The 12,798-nt window shown below is 37.8% G+C and overlaps 1 protein-coding gene across 1 annotated transcript in view; it reads right to left on the minus strand.

Annotated features, from left to right (window-relative positions):
- LOC131693507 (homeobox protein araucan) overlaps positions 1-12,798 on the minus strand; it is a 225,744-nt gene that overhangs the window by 143,120 nt on the left and 69,826 nt on the right. The window lies entirely within an intron of this gene.

A 12,798-nucleotide genomic window follows, 5' to 3' on the forward strand; every position in this document is an offset into this window, starting at 1 on the left:
GATATAAAATCACCCGAGAAAGTTATTAAAATTTTATCAGTTTTTAAGTGTGTGCGGGGCCTATGGATTAGGAAGTCGATTAACAAGGACTTACAAAAAATGTTGGGTTTAAATGAACAGTAAATTCAGATAAATTTCAATATGTACAAAGTCCCATTCTCAGCAGAAAAATATATTTTCAGATTCCTCCGGGTCTTGGGTGAAAATGACACATTATGAACAAGGAGGTGTGGATAGGTGTTGTCCAAATTTATTCAATAATCTTATACCTTTTCAAGATGATGATTAATGTAGTGATAGATTTTATCATGCCTTTTTCATTTCCTTTCTCGCTCTAGGAGATAGCCAATGTAAACTAGAATTACCCTTCTTCCTGATCCTATCCTGCCTGGTAAAATACAATTGGCTTAAATTCAAAGCTTTATATTTGAATGAACTAAAGCAAACAGTTCGAATCAATGTAATAAACGACGGATTTTATTGCAATTTTGGGGTAAGAATCCAGTTTGCCCTTATCAACATTAAAAGAAAGATGATTGAAAGAGAAAAAAGATCTTCGAGTTTTTGATCCATGTTTGTTATCTTTTGGGGTAGATTCATTTCATCAGAATTTATAGATGCAGAGTTTTGCTTGTCCTCAAATTTTCTTTCCAAAAAAGAACAAAACCAAATTTCATAATTTCTTTTCCGTTACTCGTTGAACACGGATCACAAAAGAAAACGAACAAGAAAATATCAGGCTGGACCATACATTCAGTAAATTCTCAAAGTAATACATGTCTGTTTATTGAAGATTTCCCTCATAATATGGGATAAGAGCAAAGACAACATATCAAGAAGACAGAGTTGCCAGTTCAGTTCAGAATCTGGAGACATTAACAGCAACACGTCTTTCTAATTTACTTTTATATTGAGATCCCTATCTTCGTACAATAGACAAAACCTTTATTTCTCATTCACTATTGCGATTTCTGTTCAATGTACAGCGATTCCCAAAAGTTAACAAACTTTAACATAAATCTCATTGAATTATTTCTCTATCATTCACGAAACTGTCAATCAGGATTCTCAATCGAAATAAAATCAAATGACTGAATATCTAATAGAGTTGATTAAATATAAAGTTAAAATTTAAGCCAAATATATCCCACAAGATGCTAAAAAGCAAAAAGGTTGATTCGAGATTATATCAAGCATACTCCAGAATAAGTGAAGAAATAAAAACGAAGAAACAAATATATCTGTGACAGGAAAAAAAACGGTTTCATTTTGCTGCATTACCCAGCATCTTTCAAAAGAGTTTTATTTTCGTTCAAATTTTATCTACTCTCCTCTCCTTGCTCCTAAAATATCATTGGTGCGCATAAAGTGGTGGAATCTGGAATTATATTTTTCCGCCTAAAGGTGGGACTTTGCTAGCATTCAGGTTCTTCTGAGCACACTGTTAAAATAAGGCAATCCATTTTTTACAAATGAAAATGTTTTTGGAATCAAGCTTCTTTACCAATAGGCCCCGTGCGAATCTAGAAACTTTGATGAAAATTTAATAGCTTTCTCTGGTAATTTTAGATCGAAATGTAGTTTTCTACAAAGTTGTACACAATGAAATTATCCACCAGATTCTCACTTTTGGTAATATTTGAATGTCTAAAGTACTACCTAGGGGCAAAAATGTGAAGCAGTTTCATTGAAAAACCTTAGTTTTCTAACAAAAAAACTTTAAAATAAAATGTTGTTTTGGAGCCCCCGACAGAATATTTTAATTTTACTTTCAAATGAAAGGGAAAAGCCCATTCTATCATATGCTGAAGTTTTAGTGATGCTGATTTTTTTCGAATAAAATTGTTCTACCAAACACACCGTGTTTGGGTATATAGCAGTCGATAGCATAGCGCAAATTATTGGAAAAAATATCTGAACTACAACGTTCACATCATCATTATCGAGAGTTTAGTTCCAGTAGATATTCAAGTCAATAATGCGATTATAGTCGGCTCTTCTAAAGTTACAGGAATATTGCAGTCATGCTTCACACGAATCCCTTCCAGCACTAAATGCGGGGGAGGGTGGTGTCTAGAAATCTTCGCCAGATTTGTTCGAAAAACAGTGATCAGGATTGCATTGTTCACGCTGACTACGTTGATTCGCATCCACATCTGCTCGACACAGACACCCAAAATATCCTCAATCAGTTACGCTTTCATTAAATGATGGACAACCACAAGTACACCGTCGACGGTAGTCTTAAGACTGTAGCGTGAACTGCAATCAGAATGGAAGATATTGTAGTTGGCACAAAATGCTTGCACTGACAGAGTGCTTTCGCTATCTTCTAGTTGCTGTACAATAAGTGCTGGTCATGAAATGAGTAGTTCTCTGGTCGACCATGATTAGATTAGCACAAATTAAACTAGAGCGTAAACGTACAACAACTATGAATCTATCATGCCTCTTGTAGAAAGGTATAGCTTCCATAGCTTTGCTTCAAGAACCAGCACACGTAATGCTTAGCAACCGACATCTGTGCTCATCGTTAAGACAGGTAGTGCTATTCTTTAGGTTTTCGTTCTTGAGTCTCAAAATTGTACAAATTCTCATCAAAAATTTTGAGCAGTTATCAAGCGTAAATTGCATCATGATTTCAAAAAGTGCTGGAAATAGATGGTCAATAGTGATCCATTGCAGCTTAATAATAAATCCACAAAATTATGCTATTAAGGTTTTTCAGTTGTTTGTTTTTCCTTAGAGGAATGAGCTATTATGTGCAGCTAAATTTTAAATGGAATAGACTGTATATGTCACTGAATGTTAGATGTCTGTGTATTTAAATCTTTGGCAGCAACACAAAACTCGACTAACCTATTTTTTGTTTTCAAAATAACCACAAATTCTTCCACTGCTTACGGATTATTTTCTTCGCCTAGAAGCAATCAAAGAACTATCCTTAAAAACCTCAGCAAAAATGGAAGGCGCCAATACATTGACCAACAAGTTGATGCGGTTTTTGAAAGTTTGAGTTCGATTTTAGGTATTCTAGAAAAAATGCTCAATGAAACCCAACCCCGGATCGGCCATAACTTAAATATTTTATGGGATTAAGATAAGCGTTCCCGTTCATTGAGACCCAGACAGGACAGGTGAACCGGAATGAGCAAAAAAGGCAGAACAGGAAAGGTCCGTCATAGGGAGGTAAGCGAAACACTAACGACTTGTGTTACGTGGCTAGAGTAAATAGGAAAACAGACAAAAGTTAAAGACATTTTATCTTCTTTGTCGCCTCTGTTTGTATACTGTTGAAAGTCTGTGCACGGACCTTACCTCGAAACAAGAAAAAAAGGATCAATTTTACGATGGACAATCCCGAAATCACAAAACGTGTCAAGATTGGATTGTGCTCGGAGGAAGAAGATTGTGTAATGCAAATATTTGTTTGGATGATTTTTTGTTGGTTTTTGTTGCCCTTTTTTGCCACAGTAGAAGAAAAAGCCCATTTACGATGGATTATAGGATTTCTCATCGTTTCAGTGTTTTGGATGTTTCATTATCTCAAATATTTCCGGTTTTCTTTCAGCTTAATTTTGTTTGCCTTTGCTTTCAACAGTACATACCCAACGAAGATGAAAAAAGCTCGACGAACACGTAATTAATTTCCTATCCATTGCCTTCAAACCGCACGCAAACATGCAGCTCGGATCAAAGCAAGAAGCTGTGATTCGCCATGGACTTCTATGCGCGGTGTCGAAGAAAAGAGAGGAAATTTGTGTAATAAATTTGATTGCATACTTTTTTGGCCTCGAGAATATGTGTTTTTCCATTCAACCTTTGGCCGGTTGCAATACACCAACTTGCGAAAGGTGGAAAGGGTTTCCTCACAGAAGCTTTTTTCCATGTTCAGTTTCCGATTTTATGAGATCATTAATTTTATGTTTATGATTTATGGTCTATAAATCTCCACTTAGCCACCGAATGCGTACTCGTAGATGAATTTAATTAGTGGACCGGATCTCAGCTTCCCTTCCACGAGATTCAAATTTCTTCAGTATAGAGGTAACGATAAAACGATAACAAATGTGTCAATTGCTATCGGACATTGTTCTGAACGAACTGCAACTCGATTATTATTTTATCTTCAACTGCATCTATCTATTGAATCTACGAACCTATGGAGAATTCCCTCGCACGCTTGGTGATTGTTTCCACATTTCTCAAAAGTTGCGAGACTGCTGAAGAATGAACCCATTAAGGTCCGTTTGCAACATCCATTATTACCCTATTTCTGCTCTAGGAAATACGTGTACAGGGTTTTCACGTTGAACTGGCCGCGCCACAATGTCGCTACAAACGAACGAAATGAAAACAACACTTTCGTAATTGTCATTTTCGGAGGCAATAGCGCGAAATAATAGCACTTACTACGGCACTTTTTACCAACATTTACACTCATAATTCGCACCACCTCCCATAAATATGTCGAATAATAGCTCTCTAGCTCTGACAATCCAGTTTTGGTCCGGATCACGGCGCAGTGCTGAATTCTGCTGCAACTGCATTGCACTTCTCTGGTACGTATGTAGGTACACATTTTTATTGGCCTACAATCATAACTGTCCGTGGAGAGAAAATAATGACGCTTTTGTTTTCTTATTGCCTCCATGTGTGATGTTGCTACAAACGGAAACATTAATTGGCACGGCTGCAGAAACGGCAATTAAACTGCGTACCATTATTGTTGTGGACATCAGGTCAAGCGCTGTGTTTCGAATTGTTTCCTAGATTTTGCTCTTTTCGCCCCTTATCCTGCGCTTAGCGGATTACGCCAACGGCGATGAACTGTCTATACTTTCATTGTCATTTAAAAAAAAAAGAATCTATTACCTACAATGTTTATTTGACATGGAACTTTGCTTTAACTTTACTGTGACTAAATTTTGGAAGTTTCATCTTATTTAAAAGTAAAGAATTTACAAAATATTTTTACGTCTCAAACAAAGTGATCAAGTGAGGACAATTATAAGATTTTGTCAAGACTTTCGTTTAAAACAATGAGGACCAATTATAAAGTTTTCTAAGGCTAAGGGGATAATTCTAAAGATAGAGGGAGAACTAATCAGATATTCTAACAATTATTTTAAACTGGGGAGTCAACTGTTTTTTTTAATCAAATGAAGAAATGATAGATACAAAAGAAGGGTTGAAATGGGAGGAACAGTGGGCATCTCAGTGGAAGGACACCCGTCAGCACGACGAGATTTATCGTGTGTATCGGCTATATGCAACCCATAGTGGGAATCCACTATGGTCCTGTTATTGTACCGAGTAAATTGATCCTGATTTAAATACATACGTAATTTCACATCCTCAGAAACCTGTAGTCCCTTCATGCCAATGTTGTTTATAAACAACGTTTTGAAGCTGTGACTTTTATTTTGGGCAATAATTGCTCACAAACACAGGTAAGGCGAATAACTGGGAATATACCGTTCATTTGAGCTTGAGCTTGTGCGACCACCCCTGGCTACTACACCGTTATCGATCTGGACTAGCTTGCACAGGTAATCAGTAGATAATTATGCTTGCGAGTAGCGAAACATCTTTCAATGTGCAACTCCTGGTAATCCTAAAGTGTTTATTGATCATTTATTTATTTTTTTATTTATTTATTTATTCGTCAATCAATTGTAGACTACATTATACAAATATTAGTTGCTTATATACTATCCAGTGTACTATTTCTATGTACTATGATGCCGTAACGAGTTGAAAAACTGTTTTAAACTTGTTCGGGGTATGGTAAAGTCAATACTTTCACAATGCTCGTTATACACAGCCATTATCTGGTTTAGTGGTCTGAATTTACCATAGTCTGTACGGTGATGACCTATCGCGAACAAATTTCTATTGCGTAATTGACGAGTAGGAGCATATAAATTTAATTTTGACAATATGTGAGATGAGTCAATACGCTGCATGACGATATCGTTTAGAAACGAGATCATAGCATAGCCCCAACGTTCTTTCAATGTTTGAATATCTATCAACATACAACGTGCTTCATAAGATGGAAGAGGGAATACTGTCCATCTTAACTTGCGTAGTGCATACAATAGAAACTGTTTTTGGATTGACTCAATTCTCACTTCGTGTTTTTTTATGAATGGTGGCCAAACAATACTACAATATTCTAAAATAGACCGAACATATGCTACGTAAAGAGTTTTAATTGTGTAAGGATCTTGAAAATGATATCCGAAGCGTTTTATGAAATTAAGCATATTACTAGCTCTATGAACAATTGTGTTGTAATGTTCCACAAATTTTAATTTTTTATCTATGATAACTCCTAAATCTCTTATTTTATCGCATTTCTGAACGGTTTGATTACCTAATGTAATTGACACGGAAGCCGTGATTTGTTTTCTGCTAAAAGTCATGAGATTACATTTTTTAACATTTAATTCCAGCAAACATTTACAACACCATGTATAAAAGATTTGTGTTTCATTGTGAAAAACATTATAGTCATTATTATTTCTAATTTCTAAAAATAGCTTCATATCATCCGCATATATGAGAATTTTAACGTTTTTTAAAATAAGAGAGATGTCGTTGACATATAAAATGAAAAGAAGAGGTCCCAAGTGTGAACCTTGAGGAACCACCGAAGTAACTTTAATTATATCAGATTTCATCTCATAGAATTTTACTATTTGCTGACGATCTGTTAAATACGACTTAATCCAATTGAGGAGTCTCATCTCGATTCCCAATTTTTCAAGTTTGAATATTAACATGGGAATGTCCAGCTTTTCGAAAGCTTTGCTGAAGTCAGTGTAAAGAGCTTCTATATGATTTCCTTTATCCATGGCATTTAACGAGTAATCAACAAATTCTAAAAGGTTTGTACGAGTTGAATGGCCTTTAAAAAACCCATGTTGTGAATTTGTTATTTTATGTTTGACTTGGTTGAAAATGGTTTTATTTATGATGGATTCGAAATGTTTGGAAAAGCAAGACAGAATGGCAATTCTACGATAATTGCGAATATCAGATTTTTGACCCGATTTATAAATAGGTATTAAAAAAGAATTTTTCCAATCTTTTGGGAAAATACCAGATTCCAGTGACTTATTGAACAGCCAGAATAAAGGTGACGTAAGCTCAGTTGCTAAATTCTTTATGAAAGCAGGTGGAATTCCATCAGGTCCTGAGCCTTTAGTGGCATCTAGATCATTGAGACCAGACAAGATATCTTGAACATTAATGTGACTGACACCAACATCCCTTGAATAATCAGGAAAATAAGAAAAATATTCAAAGTCACGATCATTGCACAGTGGGAAAAAAGTATCAAAAACGCGACTTTACTCAATAGCTTGATAGAAGGCTAAGTGTTGTAATCAAAGATGAATACTTCTTATGTAAAAATATCTGGGGAGTCGATTGCAGGTATGTAAAATGACCGTAAAGTACGCTATCATGTCCGTTTTGCCCCAATTCTCCTTTTCGTTTGAGTTTATTTTCAAAACTGAATATGTAACTCGAAAGAAAGTTGGAAACGGCTGACAAAAATTGATATTTCTTATGTAAAAAGTCCAGAAAATTGATTGAAGACATTTGGAATCATCTCATGAAACGTATACACCCATTTTACCCCAATTCTCCGCAAAACTAAATTTGAAGCTAATCCTGGCTTTATATTTCGGTAAAAGGCTATATGCGGCTGATCAAAAGTGATGATTCTTATGTATTAAAATCCAGGTTATCGTTTGAATATAGTTAGACTGGTCGCCCGAAACGTATGTACCCGTTTTACCCCAATTCTTCCCATAACTCAAGCATAAAGTCAAACCAGGCTCTACATTTCAGAAAGAGGCTGAATGCGGTTGATCAAAAGTAATACTTCTTATGCATAAAAAATTCTGGGAAATCGATTGAAGATAGTTAGAATGGCCGCTCGAAACATGTGTACCCGTTTTACCCCAAATCTTCTCATATCTCAAGTGAAAAGTTAAACCTGACTGTGCTTCTCGAAAAGAGGCGGAAGGTGACTGATGAAAAGAAGTAAGTCTTATATAGAAAAATCCGGGGAATCGGTTGAAGATAGTTGGAATGGCCGCACGAAACGTTTGTATCCGCTTTACCCCAATTATTTACATAATACAAGCGTGGTGATACACCTTACTCAATATTTCAGAAAGAAGCAGAAAGCGGTTGATCAAAACTAATTTTTTTATGACAAATAATCCAGGAAATCGATTGAAGGTAGTTCGAATGACCGGATAAAACACGTGTATCCGTTTTACCCCAACTTCTTCCCATAGCTCAAGTGTGAGGTTAAACCTGGCTGTACTTCTCGGAAAGAGGCTGAATGCGGCTGATGAGAAGTAGTAATTCTTATGTAGAAAAATCCGGAGAATCAGTTGATAGTTGGAATGACCGCACGAAACATTTGTATCTGTTTTACCCCAATTATTCACATAATGTTTGTGTGAAGTAATGTCTTACTCGTTATTTCCGAAACAGGCTGAAACCGGCTGATTAAAAGTAACTTTTTTATGTTAAATAATCCAGGGAATTGATTGAAGATAGTTCGAATGACTGGACAAAATATGTGTACCCGTTTTACCCCAAATTTCTCCCATAGCTCACATGTCAAGTTAAACCTGGCTGTACCTCTCGGGAAGAGGCTGAATGCGGCTGATGAAAAGTAGTTATTCTTAGGTACAAAATTCCGGGGAATCGATTGGAGATAGCTAGTATGACCGCACGAAACGTGTATACTCGTTTTGCCCCAATTCTTCACGTAATGTATGTGTGAAGTTATACCTTACTCATCCTTTCAAAAACAGGCTCAACGCGAATTTTTAGTACATAGAATTAGTATTTTTCATCAGTTGCAGTCAGCCTCTTTCGGAGAAGTACAGCCGGGTTTAATTTCATATTTGAGTTATCAGAGGAACTCAGGGTCAAACGGGTGCACATGTTTCGTGCGGATATTCTAGCTACCTTCAATTGATTCCCTGAAGTATTTAATATAAAAAAATTAGTTTTCATCAGCCGCTTTCAGCCTCTTTCTGAAATGTTGGGTAAGTATAATTTCACACAAGTGTAAGGGACAGAATTGGGGTAAAACGGGTCAACACGATTCGTGCGGTCATTCCAAGTATTTTCAATCGATTCCCTGAACTGATTTATACAAGAGAAACTGCTTTGGTGAGCCGCTTACAGACTCTTGCTGAAATAATGAGTAAGGTATAAATTCACACATACATTATGTGAAGAATTGGGGTAAAACGGGTATACACGTTTCGTACGGTCATTCTAACTATTTTCATTCGATCCCTAATCGGAAGGAAAGGAGAAGGAGGAAGAAAATAGAATTGAAAGGAAACATGATCGCACAAACACAAACAGCTAATCAGTTATACTCAGACGTAGTTTAAATCGGCTGCGAGAAAGCCTAAAGCTCGTTACCGCATTGGATTAAATATTTTAGTATGTTACTAAATTTCAGTCTACTAAACACAGTTTTGTTTTTTGAAAGCTCGAAATCGCAAATGTGTTACTGCTGGGCAGTTGCATATAGAAGAGAATATGGGGTTCCGTAGTCGTATTTTCAAAAATCACTTGAAAATCAAACAAATTTCAATAAAACAAGCCATTTGCGCTTGTTGTTGTCTCTCCATATAGCCAAAAAAACAATTCCTCTCAAGAGGAAATCTTCACATGGAATGTTCTTTGAGGAAAACTTCATGTGAGTGAAATATAACTGGGAGCAAGAACTTCCTTACCCCATGTATGTTATAGCTGGTAGCAAGATTAAAACGATTACTTTTCCAAAGATCAGCAGTCCGTATGCAGATGATAGTACTTTTTGTTAATGGCTCAAGTAACACTTTTGGAACTCCAAAAGAAGAATATCAGTCGATTTATTAGATTAACATGATTCAAATTATGAAAAAAACAGTTGTCAGAAAAACAATAAACCGAGCGTAATGGTACTTTTGAAAAAGTGGCTCTGGATTTTTCATTACGAAGTTGTTTTGCGTGCCCCAGCACAGTGTGGTAGTCTGACAAAAAAAATTAGTCACTTTTTCAAAAGCACCATTCACTTAAGTCGGTAATTTATACTGCTACTATTTTGTATAATTTGAATCTTGATTATCTAATAATTCGACTGATATCCTTGCTTTAGAGCTTTGAAAAGGTTTTACATGGATAATTCTGTGACAAAGCTGAACACATTTTTCCAACGCATACTACCAAGCGTTCATTAACGTGTATATGTAGAGGTTTACTATTAAGTAACGCCTCAAGAGCCGCATTCGGAGCTCTCGGCAGTCAATGCCACGAACGCCATTCTTTGCAGATGTTTGAGCTTTTACTACATCGTCCCCACCTCCTCCTTGTGCCACCAAACAAGGCATCTGTATGGCAGTATTGTATGTACAATTGTGATATAAATCGAATAGGTTTGGGTTTAATACCCCAAGTTTTCCCGAAAAATCGTCTCCACTTCCCGAACATCATATACTTTTTCTTGGCTCAATCTGAGCAGACAAGTCCGCACACAGTAGCTCACAGCTAAAGAATAGCAAAAGACAATCCCCGGTTGAAAAGAAAAATTGAAGCTTTGTTAGGATTAACAGAACGTCAACATCACTGTTCGATAGCTCTTAATGCTTGTTGCACGAAGTCAAAAGTTGTTCCTATGCAAAATCCAGTAATGCTATTTGATAATCGTCAGCAAACCCGTAGTCAGAAATCTCATTCCTCAACAATTCCTCGGCAACCAGGTTCCATAGCAAAGGTGACAGAACCCACGTTGACAACAGCCTTTAATCAACTCCCTTATCTTTGCCTGTCTCAATGACGAGCAATGCGGTTACTAAGTTTATCCAACCCAAGATACAAGCAGATAAGTACACAGTGTCGAAAGCACTCTCAATATACAGGAATACATCCAAGCTAGATTGCTTGAGTGATCTGACGTTCAAAAGGTTTTTGCGGGCAAAGAATTTTTTGTTTTGTCCCACCACGAAGAGGGGGTCATACGCAGGTGAGCCGCGTACTTTTCCAGTCTGAGCTTCAATCGCGATTTCGAGAATCCAGCCAGCCAAGAACTTGTAATCTTCCCCTGGAGGAAGTTAATGTTTTGATTCGATGGACTCGGATGTAGTGAATGTAATAATCACACTAGTGCACCGAACTACCTCATAGAAAGAAAAACACTCGTCACTAAATATCATGTTTCCTGTCCCAAAATTTCCTTCGCCAGTTTCGTCGTCTTTTAAGGCTTTGTTAAAAAAAAATAAAAACCATTCGTTTATGAGCGGTCTATCGAGAAGCAAGTGTTTTTTCCACTCCGTCAGTGTTAGATAAAGAATCGTACTAATCCGCGTTCAAGGTTATCTTGCACATTCTCTACCTCTCGAGGTTTTGGACTTTTCTCTTCTTTCGTGCGTGTGTTAACCGTTAGGCCGCATTCCTCAGTCTTTTGCTCGCATAGTGAGAATTGAACAATAGCCAGCTATATAAGCTGGACTGGTTCGGCGTGGGAAACAAATTTACTGATAAGTAAAATCTACCTCTTTTGACACATTGACGGTTTATTCCCGTCTGCACGGGTGGTAACCTCGTGCGTCGACGGTGTCGATGGCTCCCTCCCGGACGGCCAAATGGAGGTCGAATCGACTCCCAAGGCTCTCCCCCGACCCAAACAATATCCAGAGCTCTCAACCGGCCCCTTTGTGGTCTTCTTTCGGTCCAAAACAAAATCGCTGAATCTCTTACAATTTTCAAAAGACCTGACGGAACGGTTCTCGGCTGTGACCGAAATAAGAAAGGTCCGCTCAGACAGGGTCAGGGTCGTGTTGGCTAATTCAAAGCAGGCAAACGATATTGCTTACTGCGAGCACTTTACTAAGGACTACTATGTGTATATTCCAGCTGTAAAAGTACAGTCCGAAGGTGTTGTCACCGATGAGAGTTTGACATGCGAGGATCTGCTGAAGTACGGGGTTGGCCGTTTTAGAGACCGCTTACTTCAGCCATTGAAAATACTAGAGTGCAAGCGTTTGCACTCAGTAGTAGTTGCAGGGGATGGTTCAAAAACGTACCCCCAATCAAACTCTTATCGGGTGACCTTCGCTGGTACTGCTTTGCCAAATTGCGTCCTCTTGCACAAGGTTCGTCTGCCTGTGCGTCTGTTTGCACCGCGGGTCATGAATTGCACAAAGTGTAAACAATTGGGTCACACAGCCACCCAGTAAGTAAGTAAGAATGCTGAGAAGTGTCCTTACTGTGCAGAGATTCTGCATGATATCTCTGTCCCGCGTACAAACTACGCGGGGTTAAACTGAAACGTTCCCTTGCGGGACGATCCGAACGTTCTTTCGCAGAAATGCTAAAGAAAGCTACGCCACCAACCTCAACAAACATCTATGCTCACTTGCCTCCTAACGAGGGCGAGGCTGATGACCCACAAGAGGGAACATCTACTAAGGTGCCTAGAAGTTATAGGAAGAGGAGGACCATTTCCTCTCCTAAAGTTCCTTGTAAAGACCAGAAGGTGTCCCTAGACGGGGCTCCGAAAGTGACATCTCTTGGAAGTGTTGCAACCAAGCCGAAGCAAGTAGCTCCTGGTCTCGGAGGATTAAACTCAGAGAAGGGGTTCCCAGTACTTCCCGGAACATCAAAAATCCCAAGTGTTCCTCTGTTTCAGCTTCTGAATAATCGCGGCACTGGAATTATCAAACTCTCGGACATTGTGGACTGGATAATAAAAACTTTCAATTT

Source organism: Topomyia yanbarensis, chromosome 3 (genome assembly GCF_030247195.1).
Source record: "Topomyia yanbarensis strain Yona2022 chromosome 3, ASM3024719v1, whole genome shotgun sequence".
NCBI lineage: Eukaryota > Metazoa > Arthropoda > Insecta > Diptera > Culicidae > Topomyia > Topomyia yanbarensis.